This window comes from Amphiura filiformis, chromosome 6, assembly GCF_039555335.1.
Source record: "Amphiura filiformis chromosome 6, Afil_fr2py, whole genome shotgun sequence".
NCBI classification, from domain to species: Eukaryota; Metazoa; Echinodermata; class Ophiuroidea; order Amphilepidida; family Amphiuridae; genus Amphiura; species Amphiura filiformis.
The window spans coordinates 32,868,923-32,893,832 of record NC_092633.1 but is presented as its reverse complement, the minus strand read 5'-3'; the positions used below and the strand labels follow the sequence as shown (position 1 = coordinate 32,893,832).

Here is a 24,910-nt window from a genome sequence, read left to right as displayed (position 1 = left end):
GTTTATCAATGGTGTTATCTTCTGTAGATATCAATGCTGTACGTAGTTTATCAACGGTGTTATCTTCAGTAGATAGCACTGTTGTACATAGTTTATCAATGGTGTTATCTTTTGTAAATAGCACTGATGTATGTAGTTTATCAATGGTGTTATCTTCTGTAGATAGTACTACTACTGTACGTAGTTTATTAAAGTGTTATCTTCAGTAGATAGCACTGCTGTACGTAGTCCATCAATGATGTTATCTTGAGTAGATAGCACTGCTGTACGTAGTTTATCAACGGTGTTATCTTGAGTAGATAGCACTGCTGTACGTAGTTTATCAACGGTGTTATCTTCAGTAGATAGCACTGCTGTACGTACTTTATCAACGGTGTTATCTTCAGTAGATAGCACTGCTGTACGTAGTTTATCAACGGTGTTATTTTCTGTAGATAACAGTGCTGTACGAAGTTTACCAAAGGTGCTGTACACTGTAAATCCTTGGCTGTAACACTTTTACACACATTAGGCGTTTAGCCAAATTTTGATTAGAAAATAATATTTTTAAGGGGGTGGTTAAACGATGTTCACAGACTTTCCACTACCATGCGTTTTAACGAATTACACGATTAGACATCGGAATGATATATTTCAGCATGAAATTTAAAAAGAATATATACGTGCACATAAAAAGTATGTTTGATTAAGGGGGTATTTCGCGATTTTAACACACTCTTTTAAGGGTGTGATGATTCAATAGATACCCACGGAAAAGCATGTTTTAAAAAAGTCAGTTCATTCAGATACTCAATTTGCGAGTTGCGTATAGTTACACGTATTGCAACGCCTTATATTATATAGGCTACTGTGGTGTAATTTTGGACTGTCCGATAATACGAATTAGACAATACCTTTGTCAAACGACCGAATCTGCAAGAAAGCTTACGCATACAATCGTGATGTGGTCCTAGGTTAATGATGGGTTAAAAATCTAAATATTTTGAGAATTGAAAATTGGATGCTTTTCGCCCAATATTGATTGGTCTCGCTATGAGTTGTAAAATACTTAAAATATTTTAAAACTCATAGCTCGACCAATAAATATGAGCTCAACCGATCCAATTTTATATCAAAATAGGCCTAAAATTTGTTCTTCAAGTATGGCAACATTTGTCTTCATCAGGTTTTAGATTTAAAAACCACAAAGCTCGATGAATTTTTTTACTTTAAACATAAACTTGTTTTTTTTTTAATGATGAATTGTGTTTTAATTGTACTTTTTGCTGTTTTTAATGTATATTCTGCATGGGTTTGGGTCTTCCCAAACCCTATCCTGAGTTTCATGTTTCCATTCTTTGTATTTTTAATGAATAAAGAGTACCGCATATTATATAAGATGAGTGTCTGCAACCTGAACTTTGAAATGAAAACCACGATGTTTTAGTTAACAAAATTTAACACTGAACGGATCGGTATAGTAGTACTACCTTAACGCAGCGTGGTTATAGTATAAAGTTCTCTCTTTTTTCTGCCATGCACGCGCTGCCTAGTTTTCAACAAGGCTTACAAAGCTGACGTCAAGTATTCCAAAGATCACTTACTTGTAAATCAAGATTAAACACCATCCACGCTGCTTGTTTGTACTTGGGAAATGAGCAAAACATTTGTCATTTTAGTCACGATTTATGCCGACATTTTTGCCGCAGTTGTCAGGGCTTTTGTAATGGGCCTGTATAGTTACAGTACCTTTCTTAAAGTGTTTGGGAAGAATAAATCACACGGCAAATATACCGATTGGGTACTGGCGCGGTCGCAGGAACTCGAGATAATGGCTTTTCAAGTAGCAAGTGTGTAACTTATACCGAAGCTCATTTATATCTCCTGCATGTAAGCTATAATGGAGGGGAAAAGACCAGATAATGGTCAAAATTGAACTGTCATTTTATCCACGCTTGCACTGTGTATGACTTTAACTTCACAATTAGTTGATCTATCAGCTCGGTCTCATTAAAGATAGATTAATGTTCCATTTACATCTTGGGACAGATATATTGGTGTTATTAACAATAAAGTATCAACAAAATGTGGTTTTGGTTACATTGTCATTAGGAAATTAAATAAACACTTGAAGAAATGATGAGTCCTTCGCAATTTCACTCCCGCTTTTCGTCGAGTATGTTTAAAATAATGCTGTAATTGTAGCTATTAATTTCACGTGGCAATTTCACCTTCGCCTTTTCGTCAAGAATGTTTTATTATTATTTTTAAATAACGGTGTCATCGTAGCAATTAATTTCCAGTTTTACGCAAGGCCTGACAAGTTACATATTCCAACTTCTTGTGGTACTGCTCATCCAAAGTGGAATAAAGCAAGCATGAATTTCTTTACAAGCAGAGAGAAGCGCCGCATACAATCATGAAAATAGCCTTGTATCTTGATTTATTAAGGCTTGACACTATTTTAATGTGTTGCGATTTTGTAGTTCACAGCATCTTGCGAATGGTAGTCAGCTTTGGCAAAAATCGCATTGCTCATTCTATAGCGAGTGTGTAGAAGAATTCAAATATCACAGATATACTTTTGTAGGTCCTGTGGTTCTTGAGTTATGTTGTAGGAGGGCTGAAAGACTTGCAACACTTACATAATCGTACATAAAACTCATTAACAACGATAAATCAAGCAAGGTTTGAAAGTATATGGTTTGAAGAATGAACTTTTGCAAAACATCAAAGTGTTATTTTTCAATACACTTCTAGTGCCCGTTTCTATTCATCGTTATGTATTCTTCTCCCGTGCATTATTTTCGCGAACTACCCTTCACAGCCCAAATTATATAAACCTGCACGCTAAACAATGCATTATCTAAAACCTGCACGCTAAACAATAGATTCTAGATAATACGTGCACGCTCAAATACTAGAAATACTACTTTCACATAACCATATAGTAGAGTTAGGTGACGCTTTCGACACAGAGGTCACATAACTATATAATTGTCTGTTCGATATATATACCAACAAAAAAGTACGAATATACATTCTGTGGTGTTAAAATGGTATAGTTACAAACGGTGTTCTAGAATAGGGTACAATTACCGAATAGGGTGCAACTCGCTAGACTTGAGTCCAGTCCTCGTTTACGGAGTTTAGGGTTAGGGTTTAGGGTTGGGGTAGGGCAGTCTTGTAATAAGACTAGTAGAGTTGCACCCTATTCGGCAATCGCTCGTGCAAATATCATTGTCATAAATTATGATTAATGACCTCAAATAAATCAAACATCAAATGAGAATAATCGAGCTTCTATTAATTAAAAGGGCCAAAAACAGGTGGATCATAATTATACAAGATGACACCATTGCAAAATATTCAGCATTTTACAAATGAAATACATGTAGGCCTATATCTAAAATAACATAGCCGGGCCCTGGAAACACACACTAGCGCATAATAGCATGATCATGCTTTATAATACCATAGGCCTTCAAACACATGTGTTTGAAGGCCTATGATAATACTGAACAAATTGTTAAATCCCAATGTCGTGTGTTTTAATATAAGTAGATATTAAAGTTCAAATTATAGAGCTATAAAGTCCAGTTGATATTCACCGTAGTACTAGTCGGGCATCTAAATCGATCGTTTCCAGTTGAACTGGTCAGTGGTTCAGTGCTCCAAATGATCACAACATAAAGTCAATTGGTTACAAACCATGCGTGAATAAGTTACTAAAGTATGACGTATGGCGCAATCGATACCATTGATAGCTAACTTATACATGGATTGATTTTCGTTACCAGTTAAATGCTACGTAGCTGGTCAATGTCCTGACGGTGTTTTTAAAATGTAAGATATTTTCCCTAATATTAAAACTAATATAATGAATGCAGCACTTAATATTGCCTATTGTTTTAATAGGCCTACACTCAAAGTGTATGACGGATAATGTACTCGTGCAAATGCATTCGTCAAGATAATTGCACTTGCCATGGAGTTATTGCATTTAGCTCTTGAGCCTATCGGCTCTCGAGCTAAATGCAATAACTCCACGGCGCGTGCGATTATCTTGACGAATGCATTGCACTCAGTTCATTATCCTTATCATAATATATTGATTTACATAATGAAAATCTATATTTTTTGGCTGCTTCGACCAACCGTACCTTGTCTACCCTTAAGGAACGTTCAATGCATTCCTAAAGACTTCAAACAAATATTACAGGGCGAAGGAAGCCACTTTCTGGAGAAGGCTTAGGTGAGGAATCTACAGAGCCGTTTGTGGGGAAACTTATAGAGCACTCACAACCCCTCCTCCAATTGGCAACAATTGCGACAAGGGGGTTAATGGGGTGCGTTACCTCCGGGACCGGGGTTCTAGGGGCCCGTAAAAAACAAAGAAAACATACCTTAATGGGCCCATAAAGCAACGAAAAGAGAGATCTCAGGGTGCCCGTTAAAAGGGGGGCCCTGACGTTCATTTTACTGTACGAACGCATAGCCCTCCATTTAACGGAGAAATGTTTTAACTTGGGTTTTAAGGGTTCAGATAGCGACGTTTGCACAGTATTTTTGTGCACACCAAATTGCATATTGAATACGAAGAATATTCTTCTAATATCAAATCATTTTGATTTTTAAAAACTGACATTTTGACATTCAACATTCCTCGGAGTAAATTGCATATCTAACGACATGTACCTAAAGCGTATGTAGCTGGGATGAAAAGCCATCCACCAAAAACACCCTAAAATTTGTACGACTTTTGGGGGGAAAATGTATATCTCCAATACAAAAGGTCAACTTGAACATTTTTAATTGATGGACGGGTTTTCATACCAGCTACATACACTTTAAGTAGGCCTACATATCATTAGATTGATAAAGTTTACTTCGATGACTGTTAGAAATGCCCAAAATTTCAATTTTTAATAATTGGCCATAAAATTTGTATTATATCTCATTATATCGTATTTAAAAAAAAATCAAAATTATTTGATATCATCATGACATTTCTCGTATTTCAGAATGCAATTTGGTGTGTCTGATGTGCTCTCAAGTCCTACAAAAATACTGTGCAAAGGTGGGTGACAAACCCCTTAACATTATATTTAACACTCTTATAATCATATACATTGTTCCTATAATTATCTTTTTCGTCCATGCCTATAATAGAGATACTAATTACTTTGAGATATGCTACACTCTAAATAAAACTTACTCAATATTGAGTAAATAGGGAACAGATCAACCAAATGAGTGAATAGAACTCAGTGCTGATTAAACCGGACACTATTAAAAATACGGGGTCAAATATGCACCGACTAAAAATAAATTGACCCCGTTTCATTGCAAACAACCACTTTTGTAGTCAAATGCCCGGGGGTGCCACTCATATACCATTGCATGTTGTCATCACTGACCAGACACTTTTATTTTTCACCCAAAACACTGACATGCCCAAGGGCTGAAAGGTAACCCTTACCACTGACCTGCTATGAAAAAAGGATACCCAAATCACTGACCACAGCCATGGTGCAAACAAAGGTACCCATATCACTGACCTTACATGTCCCAATGACCCTTTTCACTGACGAATGTAGAAAGCAATATTTACCTAGTGTATTTCCAATCCCTTTACATACAATTTCTGTTATAATATGAAATAGCCTGGAATATCACCCTTAGCACAAAATTGTGGTCATACACAACAAACAAGACCGGGCACAAGACTAATATATTACACTTACAGACCCGGAAGTAAGAAGTTGTTTACAATCAGGAACGAAAACAGCGGCTGACGTCAAATGCTGGACTTTGATTTTTCATGAACCCAAAACGCCGACATATCTATTGTAAAAAGGTACCCTTTTTTCCAGAAAACACCAAAATTGAGACCCTTTTCGCGTCCCGCGCGGGACGTGGCCTATGCTTAAAAGATACCCTTTTACCGCGAAATTTTGGTCGGTGATGACTTCATTGACGGTTCAACTGGCACCCCCGGGGTCAAATGTGACCCCGCACGGGGCCAAAATGAACCCTAAAAGTGGTTGTTTGCAATGAAACGGGGTCAATTTATTTTTAGTCGGTGCCCCGTATTTTTAAGTGTGTTATACTTAAATTGAGGAGTACAAATTTAACAAAAATTGAGATCCATTAAGGGAAGGGGTATGAACGTTTGGACAGTATTTATTGTGGAACATTAGAGCACATCAGACATATCGAATTGCATTCTGAATACGAAGAATGTCATTCTGATATCAAATAATTTTGATTTTTGAAATTCGCAATGTAATACACATTTTATGGCAAATCATTAAAAATTGATATTTTGATATTTAACAGTACTTGAAGTAAACTTTATAAATCTGATGATTTATACTTAAAGTGTATGTAGGTGGGATGAAAAGCCGACGATCAATTGAAAATTTTGACCTTTCGTATTGAAGATATGGATTTTTTCCCAAAACACAAAAAAATAGGTCTCTTTGGGAAAAAATCCACATCTTCAAAATAAAAGGGCAACATTTTCAATTGATCGTCGGCTTTTCCTCCCAGCTACATACACTTTAAGAATATATCATTAGATTTATAAAATTTATTTCGAGGACTGTTAGGCCTATATATCAAAAATTTGAAAAATATCAAATTTTTATATTTTGTCATAAAATATGTATTATATCGTGAATTTCAAAAAATGAAAATTATTTGATATCAGAAAGACATGCTTCGTATTCAGAATGCAATTCGATACGTCTGAGGGGCTCTCATGTCCCACAAAAAATACTGTCGAAACGCTCAAAACGCTCATTCCAGATCCCTTAATTGACTCATTTTGTCAGTGTTGCTGTTCCCTTTTTCTTAACGTTGAGTAATTTTTGCAATTTTTTATTTAGAGTGTATTATACTTGACAAAATAGTTTACATGTCATTGAACACAAAAGCAATTGTGGTATTTGATTTGTAAATCACGTTCTATTAATTCAAATATTCCACAAAATATTCTGTAAATTTGAATTTTATTAACGAAATAAATTGTCCAGGCACAGCATGTAACACAATTTGGAATAAGTTCACTGAAATCTAATGATCATAATTTCCCAATTAAGGGTACATGCTATACTATTGGTCAAAGCTGTCAAAAATCGATTTTCATTATCTAAATCAATATATTATTGAAAAATAATACTTTGATCTTTTTCAAAAGTTCATGCTACAAATCATATATACTTTGAAAACTTGCTTGATTTATTGTTGTTAATGAGTTATGTACGTTTTACAAAAGTGTTGTTGTTTCAGCCCTCTTTACACACCTGCCAAAATTTCAGTCGAGTGCCCCCGGCGTTACCCTTAATGATTAAATACTCTACGACACTTTCGCAATAATTAATATCTTGTAATCTGGACCTCTATTACCGAAATAAATTGTCCCGACACCGAATAATTTCAATGATCATAATTTCCCAATTAAACTCATAAGTGAACTAAATCTTGAAGTAGTCGTCGTCGCATCTTACAGAAACAATGGATCACTCGTGCAATTTAAAAGCAATGCACCGTAAGGAAAAACTTGACAAAAATCCATTTCAAACCCGAATGTTATAAACAAATCTCCTCACATATTACACAGATATAAACTCACTGTAAAAATATAAGATAAATGTGTATGTAACAAAATTAGATCAACAAAACATAACCCGGGACATAACCCTAAACAAAAATAGAATATTACTGATCTGCTGATGGAATCTTCGGTCGAAGAAGCAGTTCTTAAGGGCTGGGGTATGAACGTTTGGACAGTATTTATTTTGGGACATTAGAGCACATCAGACATATCGAATCGCATTCTGAATACGAAGAATGTCATTCTGATATCAAATAATTTCGATTTTTTGAAATTCGCAATTTAATACACATTTTATGGCAAATCATTAAAAATTGATATTTTTGATATTTTTGATACTGTTAAAACAGTACTCGAAGTAAACTTTATAAATCTGATGATTTATACTTAAAGTGTATGTAGGTGGGATGAAAAGCCGACGATCAATTGAAAATTTTGACCTTTCGTATTGGAGATATGGATTTTTTTCCAAAAACACCCAAAAAAATAGGTCTTTTGGGAAAAAAATCCATATCTTCAATATGAAAGGTCAAAATTTTCAATTGACCGTCGGCTTTTCCTCCCTGCTACATACACTTTAAGAATATATCATTAGATTTATATAATTTACTTCGAGGACTGTTATATATCAAAATTTGAAAAATATCAAATTTTTATAATTTGTCATAAAATTTGTATTATATTGTGTTTTTCAAAAAATGAAAATTATTTGATATCAGAAAGACATGCTTCGTATTCAGAATGCAATTCGATAGGTCTGAGGTGCTCTCATGTCCCATAAAAAATACTGTCGAAACGCAATAAACGCTCATTTTAGATCCCTTAAATCCGGAGTAGGCTATATTGATCCCCAAACAATGGCCAATAGTGTTGATACTTACGAGGGGCGGTCAAAAAGTTCGTAGAACAAGGTATGCTTCTTTGTCGCACGGTAATGAATTTGGTCTCATTTGAAAGCTTTTTCCTTCAAAACATCATTGCAAAATTATTCGATCACTGTATAATTATGGTGAGGACACCATGCAGAGGAAGCCTACTTCCTTGATTTCACAGGTACTACCAAAAGTGAACACATGGTCATCATGTAATTTGCTCCCGACGGAGGTGCTGTAAATGGTGATGAAGTCCTTGAAGTTGATATTCAACAGCAACGAAATGGTCCTTCGAGTTCGAGGATGGAATGGGCGTCCTTGAAGATCATCCAAGGTCCAAAAGACTTGCTGACGTCACCGCTAAATATACATGTACGTGCGGCGCGGGTACAGTGGTATTGATATTGAATAAAGAACCAAACAAGAAAGATGAGATAGCCACAAAATATAACAATTCTGATGAAAGTGTTTTCAACATAAATCCTTTTACATTCGGGTATTCCATGGTGTCTTCTAGATGGGGGTCCCAGTATCTTAGTGCACGAAATGTATACCAGTTGACATAATCAGGTCCACGCCTCCTAAACACTAGTTTGAATGACCGAGACAAGTTTCATCTGTACTTGCCAAAAGGTGATAAGACATACACTAATCATTGAAATTATGAGTCCATTCAGTGGAAGCACCTGGATCTCCCACCCCTAAGAAGATCATCACTCGCTCAGTATAGGTCATGGTCTTCATCACTGTTTTCTGAGATTCCAAGAGTCTTGATGACAGATTATTTGTCAAATGAAAGTACAATCATAGGCATGAAAACCATACAAGTTTGATGGCAAAATTGAGACAAGCCATCCGGGTAGGATTATGACTGTTCTCGGATTGTGTCCCGTACTATTCTCAGTTTGTCAAGCTGCCATTCATGGCAGAGGGGTCAGATAACTAAAGCAACCACATTGTGTTCCAGGCATGGCTTCCAGTTAGCGAAACGCATTTCCGAATTTTATGTCGGCTTCATAATATCAGGTTTGCTGGCCGGTGATCAATGCTGGTGAGCCTTTACGGAAGAGTGGCTCATGGAGCAATCGGAGGACTTCCATTTTGTTAACATAGAAGGTTTCAAGAAAAAATGAGACCGGTGCATTACGGTATTTAGTGACCATGTTCAAGAGTACGATACAAAGAATTTGGCAAGTAGGCCTACGCTTTCATGTACCTTGTTCTACGAACTTATTGACCGCCCCTCGTATTTGCAAATGATGGTTGTAATCTCTTGTACAAGGTATTTCTCCGTCTGATATTTCTTATCAACATTTTCTGAGCAATTCTGATCAACCACTAGTTTCTATTTTATTTTCCCCGTTAGATGCACATGGATTATTTCCATTTGCATTTGTAAATCTCTTAAAGCCATAATACACGATCTTTTCACTAAATTGGGTTAATGTTGTTCAAATCTGATTTGTTGGCATATTTCTAACGTTAACACATGTCTTAAACTTAAACTTTATAATGGGAATCAGTCAATTTGTTGCGTTTGTAATGTATCACAACACACCACTCTTCGTCATACATAAATTCTCCCAGCAACATTTCCCTAACATAATATAGAATTTTAAAAAAAAGGAAATTTAGTTCGGCAGAGGTGGGACTCGAACCCACGCTGCACTGTGCCGCTATCATGTAGGCCTATACTGTATCGACATATTACCAGCGCCTTCACCGCTCGACCATCTGACTTCTTGGTGCCATTTTGAAAATTTGAACAGTATTGCCGCTTCATTACTTCAACATACCACGTGACAAGCAAAGACAGAAAACGTACCATATTTTGGAATTTTATCTGCTTAAAAACATTAATGTATGCGCATACAGATGATACATACACAATACATAAATCGATTTTGATTTCGGCCACATGCACTGCTCAGGACATCGCGTCGGTTGCGAGGTATGGAGCCCAGTCATCAGCCTACCATTTATCTTCTGAATTTTTGCAATTTATAGGAAAAGTCCACAAAGGACCCCATAGTTTTTTCCGATATTAAAAGATTAGATTCCCATAAACACGAAACAGTAATCTTTAGTCGGGACCTACGTAGAATTTACATAAAATTTTCACCATCAATTCAGAGTTAATTTCGACTAAATTCAGAAAATATTTTGGCGTATATCAAATTGAAATAAAATTCTCTGCCTCCTAAACCACATAAATTTTAGCACGATTGGGTATCACGAATCGTAATATATGATGTGCAGTTAATATTCATATATTCTTTTATACATAGGATGCTTCAGTTTTTACACAAAAAATATTTCATTGAAACCCCTCCTACTCGGCGATTTCAAAAAGGTAACCACGCTTTCCTAGAATGTGCAATAAATTAGCATTAAAAATTTTAGCAGCATTCTAGAAACACTTGGCGTATGGCGAGTACTGCTGTAGTATCGAAATTACGTCTTAATTCGGCATAGAAGTGTCGTAATTAATCGGATTAACCACCATAGCAATAGATGAATACAATTTTGAATATATCGCCCTGCACTACAACGTTCACGCGGTACCGATGCATTGAACCATAGATGTCAAAGAACAGGGATAAAGACCTGGATCGTAATACTATAGAATATTCATATCAGGTGACCACTCGCACATGTAAGATATCTTTGAAAAGAGTGGTATTATATTCAATCTATAATTGCAGACAGACACAGGTGATGAGCAGTGGCGTAGATTTCTTTTTGACACGGGGGGGGGGTTGACTTGGAATTTTTTATCGTATTTTTTGTAAGTATAGTGAATCCAGCACCTTTTGGAGAAAAAAATAAGATTACGGTACAAATGCGCGCGAAGCGCGGGGAAATTGTGGCATATTGAAGCTAAACTGGTGAACTATGGTACAAAATGTAATAAATGCACGCGAAGCTCGCAAAAATTGGGTTTTTAGGTTAAAATGGCCAAATATGAGGTTAATTTGGTCAAAAACACACATACAGGCGTCAACATTGGGTGATGATTGTATGGACCACCTCCCTAGCAAAATATTGTGGGGGTATTTACCCCCCCCCCCCTCCACGCCTATGGTGATGAGTGCAACATGCTTGTTGTGCAGAGCTATATATTCAAAAATTGTATTCATCTATTGCTATATGGTCGATTATTAGGTCACTTCTACGGCGAATAGTAAGTGGATTCGTTTCATTTTACCTCATCGTATCAGCTTATGACCAGAACACATTCGTGGCCGATATTACAAATATTACTTCATAAATGTTGGTAAAGCCTAACAAAATTTGTTACAAAGAATAACAAAATTAACCAAAATAAACAAATCCGGCACCCAGTTCTGTTTTTGATGATATTAAATCTGATGTTGTAATTTTTTTCAAAGGTTATCTTCATAAGTATAATACCTAATTTAGACAGAAGTAGAGTGTGCTTTACATCAAAATACAGAAAGGAAAGGCTCGTGGGGAAGCTCAGCTCACTGCTGATATACTGAAATTGTGAGCAGAAATCACCATAGACTCCAACAAATCGTAATTGGAACAATACCCATCAGTGGAACAACCGAAAGACATACTGTTAAAATAAGGGGACATGAAAGATATCAAAAACTACAGACCCATCAGTTTGTTGCCTCGTATGTATAAAGTATTCACTAGAGGCATCCTCGCATGGAGGAGAAACAACTGGATGAAAACCAACAATGAGAACAAGCAGGCTTTCCAACAGGATTCAGCACATCCATGACACACCAGATCCCAGTGCCCAGATCCCAGTGCCCAGATCCCAGATCCCAGTGCCCAGATCCCAGATCCCAGTGCCCAGATCCCAGATCCATAGAGAGCACTACAACTTAGAGTTTTAAAACGTGTGAGACTGGGTGATCCCAATTCCCTAAATCTCTTCACTGCAGCCTTGGAGGATATCCCTGGAGGATATCTCCAAGAACCAATATCATTGTATATTATCAATTAATTAACGGGAATTGTAATTGATGTCGAACATCGGACTCCCCTCAATGTTTGCAGATGACATCCTGCTTCTCAGTCATAACTCTCATGAACTACAAATCCGTGAAGAGCAGAAGGCACAACTCAACATGCATATCAAGATAACAGACTGAAACCCCTAGAGTACATGTCAGAAGGAGAGGGAGCAGTGTAGAAAAGACGATGGATGACATCGTAAAATACAGTTAGCGTTACGCATTGCCTTACGTGGTTCAGAGTTATCTGACAAATAGATAATAGGCTAGCTTACCTGGTATGATAAGCACAAATGTTCATTTTCATTGTGATGTGCCTCAGGGCTCTATATTAGGACCTTTACTTTTTATTTTGTACTTGAATGACATTGCCTATACTCAAAATTATTTTCTTTTTTCGTGTTTGCCGATTATACAAATATGCTGGCACCACACACGAAATTCAATACTTTAATCAACTCTGTTAATCATTAACTTTATTATGATTCATCGTGGTTTAGAGCAAATGTTATAACTCAAATGTAAAAGAGCTGAACAACCGAACTGGCAGAGCCACATGAGCCTTCAGAGAGCTGGACAAAGTGTGGTAGGATCGTAACATCAACCTGGAGACCAATGCTTGGGTTCTGTCCATTATACTCCTTTATGCCGTGGAATGCTGGACACTCACAGTGAGGGATGCAGTTAGGCTGGATGCCTTTGACATGTGTGAACGCAAAATTCTTCGAGTGGTACAGTCACAACATATATCAAATAGCTATATACGATCTAAGACCAAACAGCCCCAATCAGTCACCCCGAAGGCCAACGACATTGGTTTGGCCACCTGCAGTGACGTGAATGCTCTACCTTTGGAAGCCAACCCACGAGAGACGCATGGAGAGATGTCATCTCTCCTTAAAGACACATCTCAAGGCTGCATGGGCTTCAGGTGGACTGTAGAGGAGGCTGAAGTCGCAGCTCTGGACCGTATGACTTGGAAGCATCTCATGAACCAGGCAGCAGTGCAGAAATACATGATGCCGACTGGTAGGTAGGTAGTTAAAAGGGCATTTCGTTATCCACAGCATCATCCCCCACTTTTCTCAAAGTTGAGATTTTTATACCACTGGAAACCTCTGGGGCTACATAATGTTTATATACAAAAAAAAATTGCAGATTAATTCGTTTAGCAAAAATATCGTGATAAAATTTGAATTATGTTCTGGCATACCAAAACAAAATTACAACACATTGTCTATGGAGCAGTGTAATACACATATATAATGCAAAATCGGAATCAACCGAAATTTTGGGAATAAGCTTTTTTCGTGAATATCTACTGAAAAATGTTGTAAGAAAAGGATGCTAGAATCACGAAATGTTATCACTTAACTTGAATAAAACAAACTTTGTTATATAAATATAAGCACAATATTAAACATTGAATTGTAATATTCCAATTGATAACTTAAACATAGCACATGTTTCTAATAAAATAATACAAACTTCGTTGGTGTCATAATGGATGATCGTCTTACATGGAAGCACTGTCTCTGATATTGTTTCAAAATACATTGGTATTTGTTTATCTATTGATACGTCTATTATTTCACTTTATAATATAGTCTCAAAGTCAAAATCGCTTCTCTATGAACCAAAATCAAAACATAAATAGCGTGACAGATCTTTTGCACCTTGAACATCTTGTTTTGATAGATTGTTGTTTTACCTCATGTTAAATGTTGTTTTACCTCAGGCTCATCATGTCAAATGTTGCAATATAATTTGGGGAAACATATCCCACCCTTATTTGCTGATGTAAATACTCTCACCGTTCATGATATTCACAAACAAAATGGGCTCTTCCGTTTAAAATCCACACTCCCTCTGTGGAAGATTTTTTAATATCTGTCACAGGGGAGTATGAATTTCAAATGGAATGAACACATTAGGCAGCTCCATATGAATTTCATACACCCTTTGAGAAAGATTCAACCTGAATCTACCACTGAGGGAGAGTGAGTTTGAAATGGAACTGCTAATATGTTAACTCCATTTGAAATTCATACTCCCCCTGTGGAAGATATTTCCAAAATCTTCCACAGGGGGAATGTGGATTTTAAATGGAATAGCCCAATATTCCTCTGGTTATAATAAGGATCAGTCTGGAGCTATTAGCAAAAGGTTGAAGGGAGTGAATATTTCATCCTCATGACCAGAGGAATATTTTTGAATAAATTTGAGCAGTTTGGAACCGTGGCTCCTGTATAACTTTGATTTTGGAATTCTGGGATTGCAGAAAGGGTGCCAATGTAATAATAATTGATCAACAAAGATATGCCAATTCTGTTGCTTATATCGATTGGGGTCAGGGGTCCATTGTGACCCCAAAATTAATGAATCTATCCAACTATGGGTAGGATAGGTAACTAGCAGAAAGAACAGGATCAGAAATAAGTGATCTTCATCTTGAGATCAGCATTAGCTTTCAAATTTTGGAAAGGATTGCTGGTGACCGGTATGTAAAATAACATTGAGGTAGTGCCAAAATAGAATTTCTTGATGCTCAACAAAGTAACTACGAAAAACAACAACGAACAATGGTAAATGATGTGAAGAATCCACCAAATTCATTTGTATTCAAGATATATGCGTGTTATGATCTAGAACGCCTGGCCTATCTGCAAAGGAAAGGCTTCTTCTTTGAAGATATACTACATTGTAGAGAACAATTATTTGGCATTATATCTTTGACCAAACTGGTCAGGTGTGTTGAGATCAAATTGAGTTGTCTCTGATTTTCTTGTTTTGGTGTTTAGACAGACTTCAATATACAGTGCGCAAAAAAATTAAGCTGGGGGAGGGGGGGGGAGCTCCCCAATGAGAAGTCTTGTTCCCTTACACCATTCTGACCATTTTCGTTAAAGTCCCCCCTGAATTCCTCTTCGGAAAAGTCCTGGATATGTTAATAGAACACTTCTGTTGTGTTACCTGGTATTTAAAAACATCTTACACAGCTTGCCTTACCCAAAAATGGAGCAAGATTATGCTATAGGCCTATAGCATGTCTCGTCTCTAGTTGAGAATGACTTCATGTGGGTAAGAAAGAAAGAACAGTTTACCAACCCAAAGTGTTACAATTAAACAAGACAACAAATAAACACAAATCCCGACCGGCACACAACCAAACTTGAAAAAAAGCAAGGGAATGTGCCGGCATGGGATTCAAATTCACGACCTTCCGATTACATGCAGACGGACGCTCTATCTATTAGGCTACCAGCCCCCACTGATAAACAGTGGTTAAAACTGGGTCTAATGTGAGCAGTCGAAGTATACAATACACACAAACAAATATTACGCAAGTACACAAGTACAGGAGATCAATACTGATGCTTAATCGTTTCCCCAGCATAATGCTAATAAAGTAGGTAATGGCGCTATGCATCCTGCACAAGACCATATAAACAATGGGAAACGATTGCTCGCTACAAGAGGAAACTGAATATAATTAGTAAGAAAGAAAAACTGTTCTTTCTTTAAGAAAGAATGAACAGTTTACCAACCCAAAGTGTTACAATTAAACATGACAACAAATAAACACAAATCCCGACCGGCACACAACCCAACTTGAAAAAAAGCAAGGGAATGTGCCGGCATGGGAATAGGCTACCAGCTCCCACTGTATACAATAATTCTTATTAATTATATTCAGTTTCCTCTTGTAGTGAGCAATCGTTCCCCATTAAGCTACTTGCGGTTCATGCCATTATGCACTATGTGGGGAGAGCCTCGAACTGGCAGCATACATGAAAGGAAGAATTATGTAACCTTACACAGAACGTTATGACTAGTTCAATTCCCATTCATGTATGCTGCCAGTTCGAGGCTCTCCCCGCACATAGTGCATAATGGCGGAACCGCAAGTAGCTTAATAGTGCTTATATTTTCTTCTGCAGGATGCGTAGACCCATTTCCTACTAAATTCATGTGTGTACTTCAGTGACAAGTTTCGATTTATGCACACCCTAACCTAATCCCATGTGACGTAGACGGATGGTTTGTCTGCACGCCGATGTCACTCTCAACTTGACATGAGACACAGTATAGAGACACCAATTACAAGGCAATAAACATTCTGTCAAAAGTCATACTGTGGAGCATTGTTATTTTTTATTGACAAAAAAGCTTCAAGGATATCAATGCTTTGTACAAAAAAATCAGCAGTTAGCCATATACAAGTTGTTCCCAAAACATCTTATGCATGTTTCTTACTTCTCAACAAATATTAAACCAAAGTCAATGGTATAGATTTTATGTTGCCTAAATAGGGTTAAGTACATGTTAAAATCTCTACAAATAGAAATTCTATGTTAAGTCCTTATTTCACATTTCAATTTCATTTTCATTTGCACGGTAAACACTTCCATAAAATCAATGCACTGCAAAACTTAAATTGCCTTAAATGGAAAACAATTGTGTCAATTTCACTTTCTTGTACAAACGATATAATTTGTTGAGAAATTCGAAAACCATAAGAAACTTTTTACATAAACCGATAGTTGAGTCTCGGTTATCGTTACTCTAAAAACAAAATGACAAAATTCAATCAACAAGACAAAACAAATTCTATGCAGTTCTGTTAAACGAACACATAATCCGGGGTAATTACACATGTATCTACAGAGAACATTATAATGGTAGAAAAAGTTTAATATTAACAATAAAGGTGGCCACCTTGCTTGATAAGACAAAACAATTTGACTTTTTGTCATCTTACAAGACAGCTGCCTCAAATTACTCCAAATACTGATTCTCAGCATACATTAATACCAACATGGATAACTTGCCACATATGGTCAAAACAAGGTAAACTTAGGGACACACAAATAGACACTGCATTTGCTAGAAAAGTAGGAGCCAATTAAAATTGGGCTATTCCATTTATAAACCACACTACCCCTGTGGAAGATTTAGCTCAAGTCTTCCACATAGGGAGTATAAGTTATGAATTGAATACCCAATTGGGTAACTTCCATTTGAAATACTTACTCCACTTGTGAAAGATATAGGTAAAACCATAATATAGGGTATCAAAATGATCAACTCTGACCAATTACATTTGAAAAACTTACTCCCCCTGTGGAAGGTATTTCCAAAATCTTAAACAGGGGTAGTGTGGACTTCAACTGGAATAGCTCAAATAGAAACACATCTCCTTTTTTACACAATCTCACCTTCAGAAATATAGCTGTACAAAATAAGACTCTTTTCAATTATGTATTTACAATTTATAATCTATTCATAATTAAAAATTTCTTGTCATATTTAAAATCTGTTTCAACCCTCATTGTGGTGTATATATATCTCTATATATATACGGAATATATTGTTTTTAAAATATTTACACAGTCTGCAGTTGCTTTGAAGGTTGCACTTAACAATGTGCATTTTTTATGAGTACATATGGGATTTACATTCATTTAACATCCCATTATACTGATCTTTTATTTTGGGCATTTTTGGATACACCACTTTAATGAGTACTTCTCCCCTTGACAAGGTTTACCAGGATAACTTACAAATATGCTTACTGGCTGCAGTTGGCACTTAACACATAATATTACAAGAGCAGCAGCAATGCACATGTTATTTTATACAATCTAAGATATTTTGGTGGGTCATTTGTTGACTATAAATGTTCAGAATTAGATTTCTTTCAAAAATCACAACATGATCATATAAAGTAGGATATACATCACAAAGAAGTAAGTTATAGTATTTCTACAAGTACACCGTCGGTTATCACAGTACCGGTGCAGCCAGTCCCTGTGCGAGTAATCAAGCTTTCGGCAGATGTACCTGATGAAGTCGAGACACATCTATCGAAAGCTCAACCACTTGCACAGTGACTGGCAGCGCCAATGCTATGATAACCAACAACGTACTCGTAGAAATACCAGAACTTTTAATGAATTCCCATCGACAAAGCCTACTTACTTATTCTAGTCATATCTGTACACCCCATGATTTTTACCATACCATCAACAGTTATATATTGATTAGTTTTTATATATTGATGACTATATAACCGCTAGTTTCTTAATTTAATTTTTATACTTGCTTAACCCCCTGAGCACTACCTGCCGATCTAACATTGCCTCTGATTGGTCAATTACATGATTATCTTCACTTTAATCACCAATCAGAATGGAGCTTTGCAAATAATTCACCCCAATTTTTTTGTGTGGTGAAATTATTCTAACAATGTTGCTGATTGGTCCAATTGATAATGAAAACTTCTTTTTGGCTAATCGGCAGGTAGTTCTCATGGGGTTAACTCCCATTCTATCTCTAGTGTATTCCATTGACAATCATGTTACATATACCATTTTACAAAAATTTCCTGATCATTGGTTTATCACACACTGTAACAAATTGTGTTTGACCTTAAAGCCATCTACATATTCTACCTACTGATTCAGTAACTGCCTGCCTGCTACACCCCTAATCTATCAGCGTGCTTCATAGCAAATCATTAACTGCAAATTATAAGAATCCATTTCTACAACTTTGTTTGTCTATGTATGTAAACCTCTTAACAATTTGCATGACTGAAGAGTGCAATGGGGTATTCCGGTTAAAATCCACACATCAGCTATAGACGACATGACTTTAATCTCCCACAGGGAGTGTAGATTTCAAAAGGAGTCACCCATTCAGGTAATCCCATATAAAATTCACACTCCCTGTGTGGAAGATTAAGGTCATGTCTTCAATAGAGGGTATATTGAATTTAACTGGAATGGCCCAATCACTACCATTATCAGGTTGGCGAGCATTATCAACTGTTCATTTATTGTGCTGCTCATTCCAGTGTACTAAAGTCTGTACAAAAAGTAACGCAGCTGTTATAAATACGCCTATAGCTTCAAAACTAATAATTATTTGCAAAATATTTCAACATAAAAAGAAGGATGATTTATTTACACGCATTTTGATACCCTGTTTGTCCAATTTTGCATATAACCATTGATCGCTGTGCGCTGTAAACTACAACTTTTAAATTCGGGTGTTTTTCTTTAAAAGCACTACTGTGTTGTTAACATTGAACGACATTTGACAAATGGGGTATCAAAATGCGCATAAATAAATCATCCTTCTTTCTATGTTGCAATATTTCTATGTTACAATTATTAGTTCTGAAGCTATAGGCGTATTTATAACAGGTGCGTTACTTTTTGGGCAGACTTTAGATTACTAAGATAAAAGAAAACTTTTCTCAACCTCTCTCTAATACAAAATTGAAAATGTTTGCCAATTTTAAAGGTTATAACAATCTACAAATAATCTGCTCAATGCCAGAAGTGGGTAAGTGCAATAGCTGCCCTGTGAACATTTGGTAAGTCGCACACAGTATATTGTACTCATCCGCATGGCAGTTTCTCATGGCAGCTATTGCACTTTCCCACTTTTGGCACTTGAGCAATTGGAAATATACACTTAGTTTTCATTGTGGAAGTAATTAAACGTGGGTTGAAAACATGTTTTAATCCAATCAAATGCGTTTTTGTATATTTGCGGTTAAATGAAACAGTATTTGGGTGTAGAACTAATCAAAGCGGCTTACATATACTTGGGTTTAATAATAATCACATCTGCTTGTGTACATTTGGTTTTAATTAAACTAATCTGCTTGTATCATACATAGCTGCTAGGGATATCAGAAAAATAGGATTCTTGAATTATACACAATTCACTTGAAAGATAAAGATTTAATTTGGAACGGGTAAAAATATACTTTTAACATTTTACATACTGTACAAAAACATATGCCCAGCCGGTATACTGTACATTGGACATTGCAAAGTAATAAGTTTATGTACACATGATAGGATACTATATTTCTACACATAGATACTCTTGCTAAGCAATATTACAGAAAATTTGAATTCTTAAACCATATTTACAAATCAATCTTAAAATTCATAACAAAGATGAATTAGATGCAGATAAATCTTGTTAAACAAATATTTCATTCAATCATTTCCCTACATCAATCTTTGTTGAATCTTGTCCACTTTGTCACCTCCATTAACAACAATTTAGCAGATAACAAAGATGCCAGTGACTTGCCCAAAAAAATCTGAAAAAAATCTGGACAATGTGAGCCATACGGAGCGTAGTGCCCAGAGTGCAGCACCTCATGGCTGGAAGTCCCTTTTAGAGACTCTCAAAATCCAAATTCCTTTTTTTTTTAAGGGGGTACTACACCCCTGGCCAATTTTATGCCTATTTTTGCATTTTTCTCAAAAATTATAGCACATTGGTGGCAAGTAAGTTATGTATATTATAGGGGCAAGGACTACAACTACTGTACTGAAAATTCAGCAACTCAAAGCAAGTAGTTATTGATTTATTGATCAAATATTGGTTTTCCTCATTTTTGACTGTAACCCCACAACTGTTGTCTGTGCTGAAATAAAATTTACAGTGCATTAGTTGTAGTCCTTGCCCCTATAATATACATATCTTACTTGTCCCCAATGCGCTATAATTGTTAAGAAAAATGCAAAAATAGGCACACATTTGGGAAGGGGTGTAGTACCCCCTTAAATGATCAAAAATTCAGAAATTTTTTGGGAATTTATTAAAATTCAGAAATCTAAATAAATTTGGGATCTCTGAGATAATGAAGAAGAAGGTTCTCAGAGGTGCTTTCAGATATTGTGTCAGTTTGAAAAGGAACTCCATTTTTGTGGCGTGTAATTTTTTGCGTAATTGATACATCTCATAAAGGCCTATGGGGAAAAAGACAAATTTGCCAGCATAAAAATTTGCAAATCCATGGCACTCACAAAATAGGTCAATTTTAAAAGGCCATTTTGTTTCATGTGTAGATTCAAAGCCTGGTCATCAACATTTTTGCTCAGACAGAAACTACCATATAATACGCTGGCGAAGTTGCATAATAATCGGATTAACTACCATAGCAATAGGTGAAAACAATTTTTGAATATACCGCGCTGCACTGATACGTTCACGCGGTACCCCTTCATTGAACCATATCATGCTGATTACTTGCACCTGTAAGATTAGTATCTTTGAAAAGACCAGTATTGTATTCAATCTATGATTGCAGGCATACACAGGCGAGTGTAACCTGCTTGTAGTGCAGCACGATATGGTCAAAATTGTTTTCACCTATTGCTATGGTAATTAATCCGATTAATTACGTAACTTCGCCAGCGTATAGGAGAACGATTAATCTAATAGATACTACAGTGATTACCAACTATTATCATTGTCACCATGACAAAATATCAGTATGAAATACTACACTGCAGCCAGCATGTTTCTTATTGCATTAATTATTCTACACTTGCTACTTGACATAGAGACAATGTTTACAATTCCAAGTATAAAATAGAACGAGATAGAGCTAGGATTACACTCCAATATTACAGTAACCCTGAGCTTTGTATTCATTATCTTAATATTTTACTAGGTTCGTTTTTTTTTGTACAAGAAGACAGCTAGAGCCACAAATTATCCAAAACAAAAACAAACAAATCAAAAACAAGCTTAAAGACTGTTCGGGTTCACTATCCGGGGACGGGTCATAATTTGTGAACACACTCAATGAATGAAAGTGGAAACACATAGAAAAGAAAATACTGTACATCATTTTGCATACAATATTGTGCTATGAACAAATAAGTTCTGTATTTAAGCTCTAATGCCAGCTAATGCTGATTTGACAGGTGCTAACTGATGCAATAACATTAAAACATCAATTAGCACCTGTCAAATTCAGAGATAACCTTGTCACTGATTAATTTGATAACCAGGCAGGTTTGGTTCACCCTAGAAGCACTGCTCTGGCAGGGCTTCCTCATGGCCAGTGTTATTTCTGATGACAGATACATGACAGAAGCTAAAAACAATACCTTTATACCTACATACTAACCTGTCAAACTGACAGAAGGTGATTTGACATTTCTCATATTAGGAATTTAAAAAAAATTCTGGCATTTGTACGATATATAGTCTTTTCGATAATAATTGATTGAGGTTAAAATAATTTAGACTTGCAATCCAGATTCAGTTTATTTACATCTAAAAGAATGCAATCATTCATATGTTAGAATTTTATTTAAACAAGTTCAAAGTCGCTTTAAATGGATGATTAAAAATCTCATCTCATCTCAAAAATGGTAGGAACGGTTAAGAAAGTAATAGATCACGGAAGAGAAACGGGAAGAGAGAAATGTAAAAATGCGTCCCGCTGTCGAAGGCAACAGACTACTCGGTGTAAATGTCATGATCCTATATCTATGATAATTATCCCATTTCACATGACTTTAGTGTCAAAGTTAGTTATAAAAAATAAACACTTTTATGTTACATACATTTACCATCCGTAATTCAAAAAATACCCCCTAGAGAATGTACAGCTATTATAGATTCTATTTCAAGATAGAGTTTTATATATATATAATTTTCTTTTACAAAGACAAGGCATAATCACATAAATCCTACAGACAGGTTTAGAACAACAGATTTAGATTGAAGCAGACATTATTCCAGTTGAAATCCATCCACCCCCTATGGAAGACACAACCTTAATCTCCCACACAGGGAGTTTGCATTTAAAATGGGATTACCCTGATGGGTGATTCCATTTAAAGTCTATACCCCCTGTGTAGGAGATTAAGGTGTTGTTTTCCATAGAGAGTGTATGGATTTCAACTGGAATAGCCCTATTTGGTTTACTCATGGGATAAAACATTGGGGTAATTGGGTACCGAAACCAGGCAGAATTTCTCCACCACAAGTATACAAGCCTGTCAATAAGTACAGCAGTAGGCCTACATGGCTTCAAGTACAGGTACTTGCATCTTGGTGTAGATTTGCAATTTGAGTATCAGTACAATACTAAAACATAAGTTTAAATATACATGTTAATACTCTTACTGAGCACTAAGTTTGTCACATGTGTTGATACAGCAAAAAAAGTCCCACTGACTTCCAATGAATAAATCTGCGGTTTTTATAATTATTATATACATCTCGTGGTAATAACTACCTAATTGCAGCACAATATCAAATCATTCTAATTTCAACACAATTCTTAAAAGACTTTCATTCATCGAAATGAGATTGAAAGAAAAATACAAGCTTTTGTGACCAAGACATGACTATTCACAAGGTTGGCATTCAGGCCCGTACGCAGGATTTCATTGGGGGTGCTGATTTTGAAAAACTGGACTTTCTTTCAAAGGGGGGCGATTCTGTGAAAAGTGGACTTTCTTCCCAAAATTTGGACCTTTTTTGTCCAAAAAAGTGTAAAAACCTGATTTGGCATTTGATATGGGTTGTTAATCCCAATCAAGATGAAGATCACTCTAAAAGCATACACTATCAGAATGTAACATTTTTGATATTGCTATATGAATGATCCTTACAATGGATAAAAGATCACGAAGTCGGACACAAAACAAGAGTATACAACAATGTATTGATTATCTTCATCATTACATAGGGTCATGTTTTTTATGTTGGGCACCAATTGCGTTGCATGTGTATTTTTCAAGCGAATCACATGTTTTTACAGGTTTGGTACTATAACTTCAAAAGTTTACATTAGAACCCAATTAAAGTATATATTCTGAGAGCATATACTGGATGATTTCAGAAACGAAACAATGGGAGTCATTATACAGGGTGGCCCATAAAATATACAGGGTGTAACAAGCAAAATAAGGATGAAAATATTAATTCAGTTAGGGTGTCACCCCGACGTACATCGATAATGTAAAAATTTGACAAATGTTTAAAATAGCTAACTTAATTGCCCACCCAGTCATATGGAACTTATGGCGGTCAAGTAATTCAAAATGTAGATACAGGGTTGTCAAAAATATATCTATAATTATATAAATTTCTTCAAAACACACCTTATTTGGCACTGGAAATGCAAATTTTCATGATTGAGGGATGTAACTAGATGTAAAATAAGCTCAACAATCCAGTTTTGAAAGTTAAAAGAGAATTCGACAAGGCGTTTTTGTAAAAATTGACTTTTTGGACCAAAATTGAGTGTGAGGGCGCTCTTTTAGATTTGTCGCAAACCTTCTATGTTTTACTAGTTTTTAGTTTACTAAAGTAAAGAGGATCACAACCAAGGTCTGCTTAAGAAATTTGAGCCTTTTATCATGTTTTGTTTGCCCGTAGCACCCTTTTGAATGTTCCCTACATTAAATCCCTATTCAAATGCATAGAGGTCAATGAACTTTATTAGTGTAGCAACAAGTAATTAGTAAATTTTAATTGTCTAATTAACAAATACTGATGCAATGAATGCTAAACATGATATCATTTAGCCGAGATCAAGTACAGAAACAAGTAGAAAATAGAAATCCATCAATAATGTTTATTGAAGATCATGTGGCGGAGGATCG

At 35.9% G+C, this 24,910-nt stretch overlaps 1 long non-coding RNA gene across 1 annotated transcript in view; it reads left to right on the top strand.

Moving 5' to 3' along the window:
- Nucleotides 1–24,910, top strand: part of LOC140155304 (uncharacterized) — a 366,814-nt gene that overhangs the window by 325,316 nt on the left and 16,588 nt on the right. The gene's annotated exons all lie outside the window — the stretch shown is intronic.